Source organism: Ciconia boyciana, chromosome 3, assembly GCF_034638445.1.
Source record: "Ciconia boyciana chromosome 3, ASM3463844v1, whole genome shotgun sequence".
NCBI lineage: Eukaryota > Metazoa > Chordata > Aves > Ciconiiformes > Ciconiidae > Ciconia > Ciconia boyciana.
This window is the reverse complement of record NC_132936.1, coordinates 58158795-58175010: the sequence shown is the minus strand read 5'-3', so window position 1 is coordinate 58175010 and position 16216 is coordinate 58158795.

Here is a 16216-nt window from a genome sequence, read left to right as displayed (position 1 = left end):
ATTTCTTATTTCTAATAGGAATTTTTCTAATTCTCTTGTTTTGTCAAGAAACTAAACCCATGACCATATCCATTCTTATACAGGGGCAAGTGCGTGGGGGAGTCAGCTCCCTCTGTGGAACAGAGGAGTGAGATACAAAGCTTGGGAAGAAGTGTTGCTGCAGGGGTCCTGTGTGTGAAATGAAGGATTATAACTGGAAAGAGGTGTCTGGGTCAGAGACAAAGCACAAAGTTATGGCTAGATGGCTCCAGTTGTGGTGCAAATAAGGAGCTCCTGGGTGTGAGGAAACTATCGTGGTCAGATAAGCTGTTGTGATCAAGTCCTGAAGCACTGAGATCTTACAAGGCTCCCAGTAACCATAAGCTTTCTCTGCTCTTAACCTCAGTGTTGTCTGGTGAATATTTCTCACCCTGCTCTGCCTCTGGGATCACTTCTACCTTCACATGTTCTGCCCTGCCTCCTCTGATTCTTCTCCCAGTGGCTTCTAACCATGTGCCCTCCTGAACTGGTCCATGGGGAAACAATCCCTGAGTCCCTAATTCTGACAGGGTGTATGTGAGGGAGCACAAGGAAACAATATTTAAGAACTTCTGGTCTCCAGAAATCTCATTCTGCCTAAAGTAGCTGATAACAGCTAGTGTGAACAGAGAAGGGTGAACAGAGTTTAAGCTTTGAGAAGCCAAGTTTCTTGATTCTTATGATGATGTTTCTACTGGATAGTTCTGGGCAAAGGTTGAGGTATTGTCCTGCATCTCATTATTTTCTAAGGGCATTTCACCAAGAGCCTCAATAGGAGCAGGAATGTTTTTGGGAGGAGATCAGAAAGTGCCAAGAAACATATCCATGAATGACTGTCCAGAGTTGCTTGAATGATAATATACACTTGGCATCATTTCACTTGATACTTTCTGGAACATTAGCTTTGTAAAAAGAGAGAATAAAAAAATTTTCAAAATTCTTTCATAAGGAAATGACCTAAACAGAAGAGTACATTTGCACTGGGAGGATAGATGGTGCAATATAAGGCCTGGAGAAATTGCACGCAGTGTATATGGAAATAGTAGTGTTAAGTGCTGGCCAGTAACATTTTTCATCCAACTGCTTTCTTGAAATAAACAATGAGATGTTATTGGCATTTTGAGATGACAGACCACTTTCAGGTTGGCATAAAATCATGAATAGGCTAATTATAATTTTCTTCAGTTGAAAGACTAAGCAATCCACATTTGGAACCTAGTCTGTAAGGAAATCAGTTAGTTAACACAGAAGATTAAAAAAACTTAATTTGGTGATTTGCCATTTTGGCCAATGCTTGGAACTAAATTTCTTATACACACTAGCTGTGTGAGAAATGACTCTTGAACTTTATTCAGTAAGATCAAAGAAAGGAGCTGGAATTGTAACAAACACTTGTCTATTTCTTTCCACGATTGTAAGAATCTGGTAGGCTTTTATTCCTCTGAACATGAAATAAGGTTATGTCCTCTTTCTCTCAAAGAATTATTGCAGAAGTTAGATCTGAAACTGAGATTTAACAAAGTAAAAGCCATTCTCTCTGTATTACTTTTCTGAAATAAGGTTGTCCACGTATGCTGACGGAAATCAATCCTTGGAAAAAGAAGGTGCCAAAGCCATAGCTAATATTCAAGTCAGCAGCACAACATTTTACTGAATCTGTAAGCTGTTGTTAAATGAGAAACAATTATCAATTGTCACTGTCAAAATAAATAAACCATTAAATAAGGTTGGCTACTGAATATGCCTAGCAATGGAATGAGGACATTGAAGATAAGGTTGGCTGCCTATGACAGCAAATCCAATAGCACACTGGGTGGTTACAACCTGCTTATTGAAACATCACATCCCATGAGTAGCGTTGATTCAAAAAACAATACTTAAGATGAAATGCTTCTTGTTATACAATGTCTTCAAGTGCTATTAATAGCTCTTCTCTCTCAGGCTAATTAAATAAGCACACTTTAATTTCTGTCAGGGATTAATTTCCTTCCAGTTTTCTGAGTGTGCAAATGGTTCAGGAGGATCTAACTGACATATTTTAAGTCTGCAAGGTATATGAACCCTTATTTGACAAATAACTTTGATAAAGGGATCACATTTTTTGTGTCCCAGTTGCAGCCGAATTCATTTGTCTGCTGGGTCATTCTTGCATGCTATTCAGTCACAGAAGTGAATAGCTGGAGTTACAGCTTGCAGGTTACCAGCACTGAAATAATTTAGAACCTTTACTTTGTTTCATTATGAACAAATCCAGGCTTGCCAAAGCCTATTCCTGCTGCTTTTCTCACTTCATTTTGCAGCACAGCTGTTTTAAACTTCCTAAAAGGATTCGAGGCTGATCAGCTGGTATTTATTGGCTTCAGAGAATATGTTAGCAGTACATACTTTTGATGCTTAAGAAAAAAGCAATGTTTGTTATTAAACAGTTTTGGAAAATGTTTTAACCACATTTAAGAGGGTGACAAATAACTGTGCTTTAAGAGAATGAATTTTAAAGAAAGTTTCTTTCTGTTTCCTGAAGGAATGCTTCTTTTGAGAAGATCAGATTTGTAAACTTCTCAAGGAGCCAGTACACCAAAAATGCTTTTGTTACTTCACTGGCTGCTTGAGATTTCTTTTCTCTTTTAAGTAGTTCCCAAATAAAAGACAAGAGTGAATACATTTTCCCAAGTGGAACTTTTTTACTTCTGAAAGGTGAAGGAAGAGGGAGGGCAAAGCACAGAATATACTATTTTCTGTAAGCCTGAAATTCCAAAAAGATTTTCAGGAATCCCAGCTAAGCAAATGTAATATCCTGGAGCATCAGTGCTATGGAGCAGGCGATCAAAGCAAAAGCTGGATAGTTAGGATGAGGCTTGCTGCCTCTTTTTACCAAGCTGCTTCCCATGTCTTTCTCAAGAAGACAACAGAAACTTTGGAGAATCAGTAGAAGTTCCCTCCCCTTCTGCTGTCTGTTGGTTCTGTTTTTTTCTAACTGGCAGTGCCAATTTTCAACTATTCATGTGGTGAACTTCAAAAAACCCCCAAAACAACAACAAGAAAATGAAAAGGATTTAACTATTAGACTCATTCCTCTGGATACATACTCAGTTCAAATGTTGGACAATAAAGAGAAGTCGTGACAAACAAATCCAAAGGACGTGGGAATTGATTGTCTGTCCTAATTAAATTCTATCACCTGAGAGTGTGTTTGGTGTTTTGTAACGTTAAGCCCATGTGCTTTTAATGATCTGTGCCTTCTATTCAGATGAAGAGAATACATTTTCCTTTTATCTTCCTCAGATTTGTTGTTTCATATTCAGCATCTTATCGAGTTAATCTTTTCACATACATTAAGAAGTGCAAGGCCTTAATTACGCTGTTTTTCATAAGACCAGTAATATACAACAGAAACTATGAGAACCCATGGGGTCTAATACATGCCTAGTTGACATGAATAACACAGACAATATGCCACTCTAGGACCAACGTGTAAATGATTTTCATACAATATTGGGAATAGATGAAGATATTTGTTAATCAAGCCTTATAGCATTGTCTAAAATATAAAACATGTCCCTTTCTAAGGGATATGGCAGTCAAATTTAAATGACATGTCTGAGGACATTCTGCACTCTCAAATGTGAGAAGTGGTATAGGGTATGGGAAAAGAACAATTCAGTCCTGGGACAATGCTCCTGCGTATATGCACATCACAACCCACTCCTTGGAGGTTTTAATCTTATCCTCAGAAAACTCTGAGTAGTCCCTGTGGGACAACCACATCTTGGCAGGGAGAAAGGGCAATGTAATTCCTGAATTTCCATTATTAAGATGCTGCAATCTTTTTTCTTTTCTATCCCAAAGAGAGCTAAAAGAAGTAGGGGGTGTAATTAAACATGAGGTAAAGTGGTAAAAAAGGAAATCTGATACTGAGTCCTCTGCTCTAACCAATGCGAAGCTCCAGTCTCACTCTTGGGGTTTTTTAAAGAAAAAATTTGTGCTGCAGCACGGGGAAACAAACATACATTTGCCTGTCTCCTAGTTGTGAGAGACAGGAGAGGGGAATAGATATAAATAAATTATATTTTCATCTTCATTGCTTGTCTTTAAAACATCTTGCTAGCCCACTTTTGTCCTGTTAGGATACTTCTGACTATAAGGTTTCCATTGGCATCTGTGGAAGGTCTCTGGATACTTCAAATCCAAAATGGTTAATGTCACAATTACTGGTTCACAGTAAGTTCATTACGTAGTGATAGCTGAAATAATTTCTCCCCCCTTTTTTTTTTCTTCTTAAATGATGAGTCACATATGTTTATGTAGCTCCAGGCAAATACAAGAACTTAAATGAAAAACCCAGCCCCAAACCCTCTTCTCTCCTGGTTAAAATTGCTCAGCCTCAGTAAACCCAATGGTAGAGTGGAGTTTTTATGACCATTTTAGGCAGGAAATTTTTGCAATAACATAATTTTATTCTAACCATATGAAGCAATCTATCTAGTGTGAAACTAAATGCAATTATCTACTGTGTCTATGAAACACTTGAACATGAAACAATGACTTTTGTATGGAGTAATTTAATTTCAAATGCAAAGGGGATCAAAACATACTTTCCTGATTGAAATTCCCCATTTTTTTCACAATATCCGGTATCTTGAGTCAATCTTCCTCAGCACAAAAATGTAAAACTTAAATTTAAATTAAATTGATACAGTTTTTTTTCCTCAAAACCAGCTACATTTTTTACCCCTACTTGTTTGTTTCTTTGGGCTTTTACAGCGAAAGCAAGAAACAGACTTCCCATTTTCATCTTTAATTTATTAATGGTCAGTTTTCTCCTATTTATTCCTGTGCCAGCATTGTTTTTCCCTCTCTACTATTGAGCTGTTCATATTTTATGAGGAAGAGTTATGTCCCTTTTTAGCCTTTGTTTTACTACATTAAATAAGCTGACTTCTTTTTCATATGATAGCATTACTCTTTCCTTATTTATCCTAAACTACAAATTCTTTCATTATATGTATTGTAAAAATCTGTTCTGAGAAACCCTAGGATTTATAGTTTTTTCAAGCTTATGGTATACTAGGAATGGAGCCATTGTTTTCCTCTTAAATGTTCTTACATGCTAATGCCTTATTTGTTGTTGTGTAAGAATTTGGGAAACTAATGTGAAACAGTGATTCATACAGATGCTTTCAGGTATTCCTAATCTGATTAAACTACAGGTTATCACATCTCTTACCAGGCTTTGTTGTCCTCCATTTACTTGCAATATCTTTCACCCCAGTAGCTATAGGAACATTATCTATTATATGTGCTCAAACTTACTGTCTAAACAGTAGCAAAAAATTCACCAGAGCAACTAACTCTCTCACACTCTTCAGAGAGCTCTAAAGCAAACTCTTTGAGCACAGTTAAACTACAAAGTCATGCTCTTAACTATTGGCTTGAGTGAACCACCGAAATTACAGTGCCCGGAGTATGACATATGGCTCAAAATTAGATCTGCCAATGTAATCACGCATGGTGGAGAAACTGTGCTGTATGGCTTGCTAACAATTCAAAAAAATTTCAAAATTTCCAAAAAGCTAACAAATAGATTACTTATTATCATGAAGATTTTTGTTGTGATGATTTACCTACTTTTTTTTTTAATTGCCTGGCATTCATCGTGATCTAATTCCTGGTTGTGCAGAAGTGTTTAGACGTTAAAAGAACCTATAACAGATATTTACCCAAAGATATATCCATATTTTGTGCATGCTCATTCAGAAAGATTGTTTCAGAAATCTCAAAAAAAACCCCAAACCCTTCTGTAATTAAGCCAAGAGTTTCTATACCTAGTTTGACTGGCTAAAGTATATTTCTCTCTCTAATGTCTGAGATCCCAAGCGATCTTTTGCCTGATGTTAACTATATGAAGATATTTGTTATTTATACTGAGGATTATTGAAATAATGGATTTACAAATAGAAACAAACTATGCTTTGGAGAGGCCTACTTAAAAATAATTGTTTTGTTTTGTTTCTCTAACAACCATAAAAGTATTTTGAGCTTGAACAGAAGAATTAAGTATATAAAGCCTTACTTGAATATCAGGTTTTATGATTGCCACTATGGGTGAATACGCGTAATTACTCTCATACTATATTTGAGCATTGAGTCTAAATGTTTGTAAACTAAGTAACGTGGACATTTTAGCCCTAAGTACAGAAGACAGGAAATAAGGCTTTGTTCTCCAATATGTGCAAAAGCAATCTCTAACAGCACTATGACAGGGGATAATATAATGCATTAATGTTACCTAACAGAATGAGATATACGATGCTTATCGTGAAGCACTGAAGCCAGGGATGTAGTTTACAAGTTTGTGTTGGAGTTTTACAGCTTACAGATAAAAATAAGTCATTTAGGAAAAGAAGAAATTGTTGTTTTGGGAAGAGATCTGTGACATCTGTCCTTTATCTTGCAACCATACTAGAGAGAAAGCGTGTAATCTTGTAATAAAGCCTACAGGAGCTGCTAAAAGTCTGTCTTTATCAGAAAATTTATTTGACAACCAGTAATAAGGAGAGTTAAGTTTACATTTTGTTATTTTACTGTGCAAACATATGCTATATGTAATAAATATATTACCTTTCATAATTTTAATGTGGTTGTTTAAAAGGAGAAATGAAATTGAGGAGCAAGTATTTAATGGGCCTGTTTTTATCAGTGCATTTTATCTAATAGTTTACAATAATTTATATGACATTATGTGTCAGTAATTGGCATGGTATTTTAAAGAAAGGCTTTACATCTGGCATAGGCTGTACTGAGTATTGGAGTTTAATGTCAAGAAAGATGCAATAAAACAGAGAAAACTAAAAAGAGCCTTTCCCCCTTCTAATAAATCCAGACAGAGAGTCCTGTTTTTGTTCCAGTGACATCAGAGCACTGGACCGATACCAAGTCATTCTGAAAAATGCCTTTAAGAAACATCTCTTCGCAGACACGAGATGTAAGAATACAACTTATAAGAATAAATTTTAGTAAAACAAATCAAATAAATAAGCAATTAAACATTTTCCCACAAACTAGAATCAGAACAGCTTACGTTGTTATTTGATTTATGGGCATGAATTGAAATTTCCTACAAAACAAGCCATTGTGTCTACTTTTACAAGCTAACGAGCAGCGTGTGACTGTTTCTTCTATTTCTTAAGGGATATAAAAAGTCTCATTTAAAATACTTTGTTTATTGCATGTCACATTTCATTCCATATGTGCTTATGCTGGGCTGTATCATATCAAGTTGACTTCTAACTGCAACATAAAACAGACCAAGACAATAGGCTAATATCTACCAACTTCTCCCTTTAGTTATGTGCTTTCCCACTAGATGTAAGTGTTCATTTAGTTTCATCTATGTCGGGAGGACACCTTTGGGCGCATTTGTTAAGAGAGTTAGGCTGTACTCACACAGCTTCTGCTGGCTTCTACGTAAGGACTGAGACAGGTACCACCCCTAATGCTCATGACCACTCTCTGCTGGAAGTTATCAACCCCTCATTTTCAGACACAGTTTGCTTCCTAATCCATTTTAACCAAATGAGTGGGGTTAGCAAAGACCTGTTGCTTAAACTAATTAATTTGATTTTCCCAAAACACTTTATAGGGCTTTCAAAAATGTGGTGCAGCTGAAAATGGTGACTTCCCAAAGGGAAACAGGGACATAGCTGCCTCGGGAAGGTAGTGTGCTAATGCAGCTGTAGGCTATGGAGGAAGAAGGTATCTAAGAGATTATGAATGCCCATTAGAAATCCTATCAATCACATGCATATTTACATAAAGTAACACAATTAAACATTTGTGTTCCGATGCAAATACTTCCTTCCATGGCAATATGGTTAGATGTTTAAATATTTTTGTGAAGAACCTTGAAGGTTCCTTGACAGACAAAATAGATTGAAGAAAGTACCATTATCCAGAAATCTATGCTGTTTTCCCCAGTCCAGAATATAAGATGATAACACAGTACAAACATTATTTGTTTTAAAAATTGTATTTAAACTTTTTTTTCTAAATAAAGGAAGATAAAACCCTTAAACCCTAGGAGACTAGCCAATAGGTGCAAAACTTTCCTTAACCACACTGTTTTTTCTTTTTTTTGTTATTATTCAACTGGCTGTTGCAGTAGGGGATGGGGGGAGCTTATCTGTTTTTTTTAAGAAAGTGTTTGTGTGTGAGGGTGTAAATATTTTTATTACCACAGGCCCTGTTCCCCATTTCACAGTAAGATATTCCTTGTGCATAACTCCATGGACATGCCTTTGAAATTGCAATGATCTGACAGCAAAAACTAACATGAATCAACTGCATTTTCAATCCGCCTCTACTGAATATGGAAGTTATCGCCAATGTAAGGGAATTCATATATGACTTGCAGCATACGTTCACTGTTTCACACTGGTAGATGGCTTGCCTCACTTTTTTTTTTCCCCCCATAAAATGTCTGTGTCAATTTGTAGTTCAAAAGAAACCACACTATTAGGATTCTTTTCAGCTTGTCTTTATTTTTAGGTTTAGACTAACTAATGCCTTGTAACACAGAAAAATGAATTCCAGACATGAATTTTGTACACACGTTTTTTTTATTTTCCGTTCATATTTGCTCTTTCTAATAATAACCAGTTTTTCTTTTTAGAGGTTCATTAGTTCACAGGAGATTTTAAGCTGTTAAAGATGGGATGATGCTTAGAAAGTTTACATACAAGGTTATCTGCTTCCTTACAAGATCATACTGATCTTGTTGGAATAGTCCCCCAAATGGCTGTCACTATTGCAGTAAGAGTATTAAGAATAATGAAAACCATATTTCTAGTGGTGCATTATTGTAATTTTGAAGGATAATCATCCTGTAATAGATGTGGCTCATCAATACCGCTACCATGAAGACCAAAAATGATCTTACATGATCTTCCGTGACCTTGCAAAATGTAGGGTCTGGATTCTATTTTGTTCCTCCTTTCAAAATGAAATAAATTTGGAAAGAAATATTTTCAAATTTTTCTCTATCTCTGGCACACCCATAATATTATATTTTTTATCAAAGTTTGGGCAATCATAATTAAATTAGCATTAAAAAAAGGTCATTCCTTCATAACTCAAGCCAACCCCAGAATGCTTACTATTTTTCCTAGACTAAAAAGTTCACTGAATTCTTCCCATTCCAGCTCCTTCCAAACAAGAACAGATTTAACGAAAAATGTCCAAAGAACTGAGAATCTCAAGCTGTGAGTAGCCGAATAAAGAATTCTTCAAACGGGATGAGTGAGCTTAAACGTTGTTGAAACATATGGTGAAACAGTTTTCATGATGCGCCTGATTCCAAGCCCCATTAAGGGGAGCTGTTCCACTGACTTCATTGGGTTTGAATCAGGCCCTATAAAAGGTGCTCAGAAAATGCTTTTAAAATCAATGCCAACTAGTGGGGGCTCCTTTCCAAATGAATGTGATCTGGTTTGTCCAAGAAAGTTAATTTATACTCAATTGTACGCCCAGTTTCACACATTCGAGTATTCCTATGAACATTCTGGGTTAGACCTTCAGCTGGCATGTATCAGTGTAATTCCATTAAGGTCTATATGTCTGTGACAATTTACATCTGGACCATACTTTTGGAATCCATGTTCTAAATCTTTGGAGATTTTTCTCATCATGCTTCACTGCATTTTTCTTGTTTGGTTTTTCAAGTATCGGTTGAAGCAAAACACCATGTCCAGGAAAACAGCCTGAACTGAACTCCTTTCTATATGTGAAGAAACACAATGGAAATTACTTGAGAGGCACTGCATATGGAAAAAATTTTCAGGAGAAATCTGGATATCAAATTTTCTCCAGTAAAATTCTTCTTCCATGCAAGGGAGATTGTTAACAACCTTGAGGCAGCAGCTTTTTTTGTGTGTACTTTGACAAAAATATCAGCCACTCCCTTCTGATTAGTTTCACCAGGACAGATCTCTGACAGGATCATGGTCAGTCAGCAGTGTGTGAACCTCACATGAATATCAGATTGTTGCAATGAGAGATAAAATCCTTGTATTGCAGAACACAACTTTGCTTGTGTCAAGTAGGTGGGTTCCTGTTTTTTTAATTTAATACAGCATTAATCAAAACATTGACATACTATAAAAAACAATAAACATTCCTTTTCTCTTTTCCAATTTAAAAATATGTCTAGACAAGAAATCAAAGCAGATCATAACTTTTGGAAGCCAGTTCTTAACTTGTTCTAAGAAGAAGTAGTCTCATTAATACACATCTGCTTCATACTTTACAAGTTAGGAAGCAAAGGAATAGTAAAGAGATCATGAGTTTGAAACCAAACAAAAATTCCTGCCTTCTTAGTTATTTAAAGTTCAAGTGTTAAAACTGGCTCAAACAAAAAGCGTGTTGCCATTGCTTATTACAGTTTCATATAAAAATATAGAAGAGGGATGGAGATGGTACAGTTATGGGATTTGTCACGTCTGCTGATGTCATCAGATCGGATGAGGTTTGGCAGAAAGCCTTTCATGTTCAATAAGTACCAGATTTAGAGTTAATTCAACAGGAAGATGCAAGTCTTTCTTACAAAATCAACACTCTTCAGGTATGCATGATAAATTGCCTTCAGCATTAGAAGTTTAAAATGCATTTGCTGAAAATTCACTTAGATACAGGTTCAGAAAACTTGTGACCAAATTGTACATGTTTGACTGTCACTCAGTCAAAAAGGTGCTTGACTTCTTTTGATAGATGTGTATAAATATATTTTCTCTCCTACTGGCTTAATACTAAATATGTTAAGTAGCTCACTTTTGAGTTAATTATTTACAGACCTTTAATTTTCTGTCTGGAACAAATTATTACAGCAATCTAATTTACGTGTATTTTAAGCTGTAAAAAATGTAATTATGACACTGATAAGAGTTTTCATTAAAGCAATTTGCTTAAACAACATGGAGAAGTTGTAAGATTTGGGATGTATTTGTATTTCAGTGAATTATTTGCAATCCTATGAATTATTTCCAAGTGGGAAATCACACAGAAAATAACTAAACTATAAGCTAACAAAATATTTTTAAATAAAAAATACTTTAATAAAAAATAAAACACACTTGCTGAGAGTCACAGATGCCTTCTGTCACTTTGCGCAATGACCTTTCTCATCCCCTTGGAGAGCTGTTTAGTCCTATACCCACTGCTCCAAGAAAGATACCTGCTTTCCCCTCCACAGGTGAAGAAATGCTGTAGGCTGGGCTTACCTAGCATTTGATATCGTACTTCAGGGCATATTAGTCCTTCAACAGGGAAGATAGGAGTTAGTACAGAACGTGCAGAGTGCACTCACACAAAGAAAATTTAAAAAAAAGGGAGTAAGTGGGTTTAGAAAAGGAGGTTTTCTGAATGACTATATGGCAGACCTAAAGGGACCTTAACTACTCCATCAACACTGGGCAAGGAGACACCTCCTGCCATACAAAGTGGTGCGATCACCGTGACTCCAGTGAGGACAGGCCAGCAAAAAGCTGTCAGTGCAAGTGAGATAAGCCAGCAGTGCAAACTCAGTGTTATGGTAGATGATGTTTTCCAAGCAGGTTCCTAATGTGTTAGGTGTTTTCAGAAGCCAGAGTAGGCTTAAGACAAGTGGTATAATTGTGTCTTAGAGTACTGTGTTTTCCATTCAGTAAATTTGTTTCTAGATTGCTTTCCAAACACAGAAACTTTCATTAGTACTGTCATTGCCTGTGTCTACAAGGATGTGACCTATACCTCCTAAGCTCGCCATCGTCAATCAGGGTAAGTTTCTGTTATAGTCTCTCTTTCCTTAATTCCCTTATTTGTAAGGGAATCATGGTATTTCAATTTATTATTCACTTAGTCTTATAGCAATTGAGTTTCTTTTGTTAACCTTCTCCAAACACTGCATACTGAGTCTGACAATACACTTCAGTGTGTCTTGACTTACACATCTGATCAACACTTCCATTTTAAAGGTGCCTTCGCTGAAATCTCAAGTTACCGCTAGCTCAATCCTTATTATTAAATACAGTTTTGAAATATAACTCTGGCCAGTAGCCGCTTCTAATCTGCAGGTGTTTTTTTCCTTTGGAAAAACTTGTCTCTTTTTTACAATTGCTCTCTACATTGTTAAAAATAGTTCCAAGCAGCTAAATGAGGACAGAAAATCACAAACCACTGAAGAGAGGAAAAGGCAGACAAAGATAAGCTCTGGAAACTTTCTGGAAGCAAATCAGGGAATTCATGAAGGTGTGTGAGGCAGGTGAAGAGCTGAAGAAAAACATGTGGTTTTGGTTGGGGGTTTTTTTTTTGGTTGGTTTGTTGTTTGGGTTTTTTTTCCTACATATGGTTTCCAGCATGAATCTTGTTAATGCAGAAGGCATCTGGGGGGTCGATGTAGGAAACTGCTCCTGTTCACTGCCTAGCCTTCCAGGGACCTAGACTGTGACTTCCCGGAACTCAAATTTGACACAGGCAAGATAATTTTAGGTGTAGATATACAATGAATCAAGGTGTGTTGGAGAGTTCCACAGTGAGCTGAGATGTCCGTAGCAATGCAACCATTGTTATTCAGCTCCATGGACCTGATTTTCAACCTGTCAGTTCCTTTATGTACTTGCAAAGTTGCACTAACAAATATACCTTCCCATATCCAGCAGTGCAAACACTTGCACCCACACTTGACCTGCTATTAAACACCACCAGTACATGAGTGGGAGATCTGGCATTCAAACACTCACTAAGATAATCCACACATATAATACCACATGTTTGTGCAGGTGTTGGAGTCAGTCAAATCTGTAGCCATATGCACATGAAGGAACAGTTTTGTACACACATAGCTTCAAAGGCCAAGAAAAGACTTGGCTTCAAATATAGTCCTTACTACTTCAGCACTAATATAATTTCATTTACTTACATAAACCTAATTGAAGGCATAGCCTGGGAATGGAAAGACATAAAACAATTGCAAAATATTTTAAAACATCTTATAATGCATGCTGGCTAGAAACAGTAATGTGCATTTTGTATTATAAAGCAGTCTGCCTTTTTTCATCTCTCTATACACTTTGGGACTAAATAAACTAAAATAAGTACATTATATGTACTTATAACGGCCCACTTAGTGAATGAAATCACTCTGAAGCTGAGACAAGTCAAGACACTGCTCAACTCTTACAGATTTACCTAGTATGGACTCCTTTATGAACACTGGTTACTGTGTATGGTTTTTTAACTCTACTTAGTAACAAGCAATACTGTTTATAATAATAACATTTTTGGTCTACAGATGAACCTTCTTGAAAGGAAATAATGTTTTTCAGCACCGTAAACGAGCTCTGAGTAGAAGTTAGTTTTCAAAGGGAATTGCAGTTCCAGTCACACGTCCACCTTATTCTAAATACCAGCCCCACCAAACCCAAACTCTACATCTCAATAGCCTTGCATTTCTTTAGCAAATGGAGGTGAGGGTCCAGATGAAAATGGAATGAAGATCTTGATATCAATGTCATAGTTTTCATTTATGTCTACTTCAAAAAGTTTTCCCTGCATTTATGTAACCAGTTGGTGAGTACTAGCCCATGTGGAAGGCGTACTCAAGAGACCCAAAAAGGTCTCAGCTCTTTTCTCCCACTGCATGTTCAACTTCAGTGTAGCTCCAGTGATTTTGAGGAGAAACTTTCCTGCAGGGAGGGGAACAATCCCATTATAAGTGATCACCTCACACACTTACGTGTGTATTTGGAAAGAAAGATGTGTGTGAGCATGTACGTGTGTGTATGCATTTCACATGCACATGCACGTGCTTCTGTGAGAAGCTGCTAGAAGCTTCCCCTATGTCCGATAGAGCCAATGCCAGCTGACTCCAAGACAGACCTGCCGCTGGCCACACATGCACAGAGAAATGCAAAAATTGGAGGGATTGGGAAAGAAAAGAGAGGTCAGGGGGGTTGGCAAGCTGTTTGTTTCTTGCTACGTACTGTACAGCTTGTAATTAGTAAGAAGGAAAAGGATGAGAAACCTAGATGTCAGGAAGAGGCAAGTCTATATGACTGTGCTGATTATAGATAAAAAACTTTTAAATAAACATGCTTTTATTACTATAGGGGACTTTTATCACTAGATATAGGCTAGGGAAAAAATCCTACTTCTTTGCTCAGTAGTCAAGGAGTGATAACAAGAAGATACTGTTTTAGAGTTAATTTTAATCAAGTAGCAAGGCCTTTATAGAAAAGAAACTCATGAGAAATATCCTCAGATATAAAAATTAGTGTATTTAAATTAAATGAATGGATAAACAAAAGTAGGTCTATGACAAAGAATATTTTTATTACTTCAAAGAGTTCATTTTGAGAAGTTAAAGGAATAATTAGTTAAGAGGCAGGTGAATTTAGGGACAAATGCAGAGGACAAATTCAATAAAGATTCCTTTAAATAAGAGATAGACACAGACACACACAAAAAAAATCTGTAAGTTGCCTCCAAATTGAGAAAAATCTTTTAAGAGAATGCTCCACATCCTCACAACCAAATAAAAAAATGAAATTATCATTTAGGGAAAAGTGAAGACTTGGCACAGAGGAAATGCAACAATAAAAAGAATTAGTTATTATACAGAACATAAGAGTCAATTAAAAAAATTCTTTGTCCATAAACAAAAAAGACAAAAAAAGCGCAAGTGAGGTCATGCATACAAAAAGGCTGGTGCTGAAATTAAGGCTAATCTACAGATGGCCTCCATGATACTTTGCCTTCAGTTTCAAAAAGAGCAAATACAGTCCAAGGGTTCCCTTCAAATAAATAAGCAAAACTACATCAAAAACATATTTTGTACCACCTACCCAAAGGCCAGACAAGCCATTTTCTCAACACACAGAAGGACTATGACTATCCAGTATAGCTTTCCATGTAACAAAGAAGATTACCAAAGCTCCATTTAAATGATCTGAAATCCTTCAGCAAGGTCTGTGAATGAGGACTGAATTTCAATGCAGGTAACACTCAAGAGGACTGAAGAAAACAAGTTTAGGTCTTATAGGTAAAAAGGAATAAACACCTGAGAATTACAGCACAGTCAGCCTAATGATACTAACTAGCAAGATACTGAAACATGTAATTAAACAATCAATTTGTAAATGCTTAAAGACAAGGGGAAACAGCAGACAAATTTGTTAAGAGCATATCATGTTAGATTAGTTTAATTTCCTTCTTTGAAGGGGAGTGACCCATTGGATGAAGAAGTTAGAGACATGAGATACCATGACTTTAGTAAGGCTTTTGACACTCCCTTTTGATATCCTATGAGGAAATTTGAAAAATATGGCTTATAATAAATTGTTACAAGATATGTGTAAAGCCGATCTAAGAAAGTACTTAAAGATAATCATCAGTTATACAAGGCAAACTAGGAAGATATGCAGGAGAAGGATGAACAGTACATGTATAAAAATAGTTTTGTGGAGACCAATGTGATCTGAAAATTTCACTCGAATTCAGCAAAGAATTTTGACAATGGGGAAAATGCTGAAGCATTTTGTTTCATCATTTTCTGGATTAAATATTCTGCTTAGGAAATGCTGAAATAGTTACATTAACATTTTCTAAAATTACTTTCACATTTGAAAAATTCGTATAAATATGTCTTAAAAGATTATAAACCGTTAAAGAATCTAAAACAAAACAAATAATGTTGTGTTGCATTTCTGTCATCCAAACAAAAATATTCTTCCCCATACTTTAAAACATAAATAAATTAGAGAGGATTCAAATGTTGTTATAATAAGACTGATGATCAGTTAGTTTCATATTCCCAAGAAAAACAGAAGAAATAATCAGCCTGTTAGTGAGCAAGAGTTGGATTAAACAGTAAACAGGCTTTTGTAACTATATAGAGAGCTAAGCACTGGAACAAGACAGCTAAAAATGTCACCGGTGTTTTCTGAAAGATAGATCAGAAAACAAAGAGCAAACGTGGATGGTCTCTCTGTGTCATTCCTCCTTTAAGTGAAAGTATGAATCCTATGACATCCTGAGATCCTCTTGTCCAATCTTGTATCCCTGCTTAGTCTTTAGCTTTCTTGACAGTGAATGCAGTGGTGTCAAAGTGTTATGTTGTCACCATCCTTTCCAGGGATATCAGGGTCAGATGGTAGGCTTCATGATATTGAGT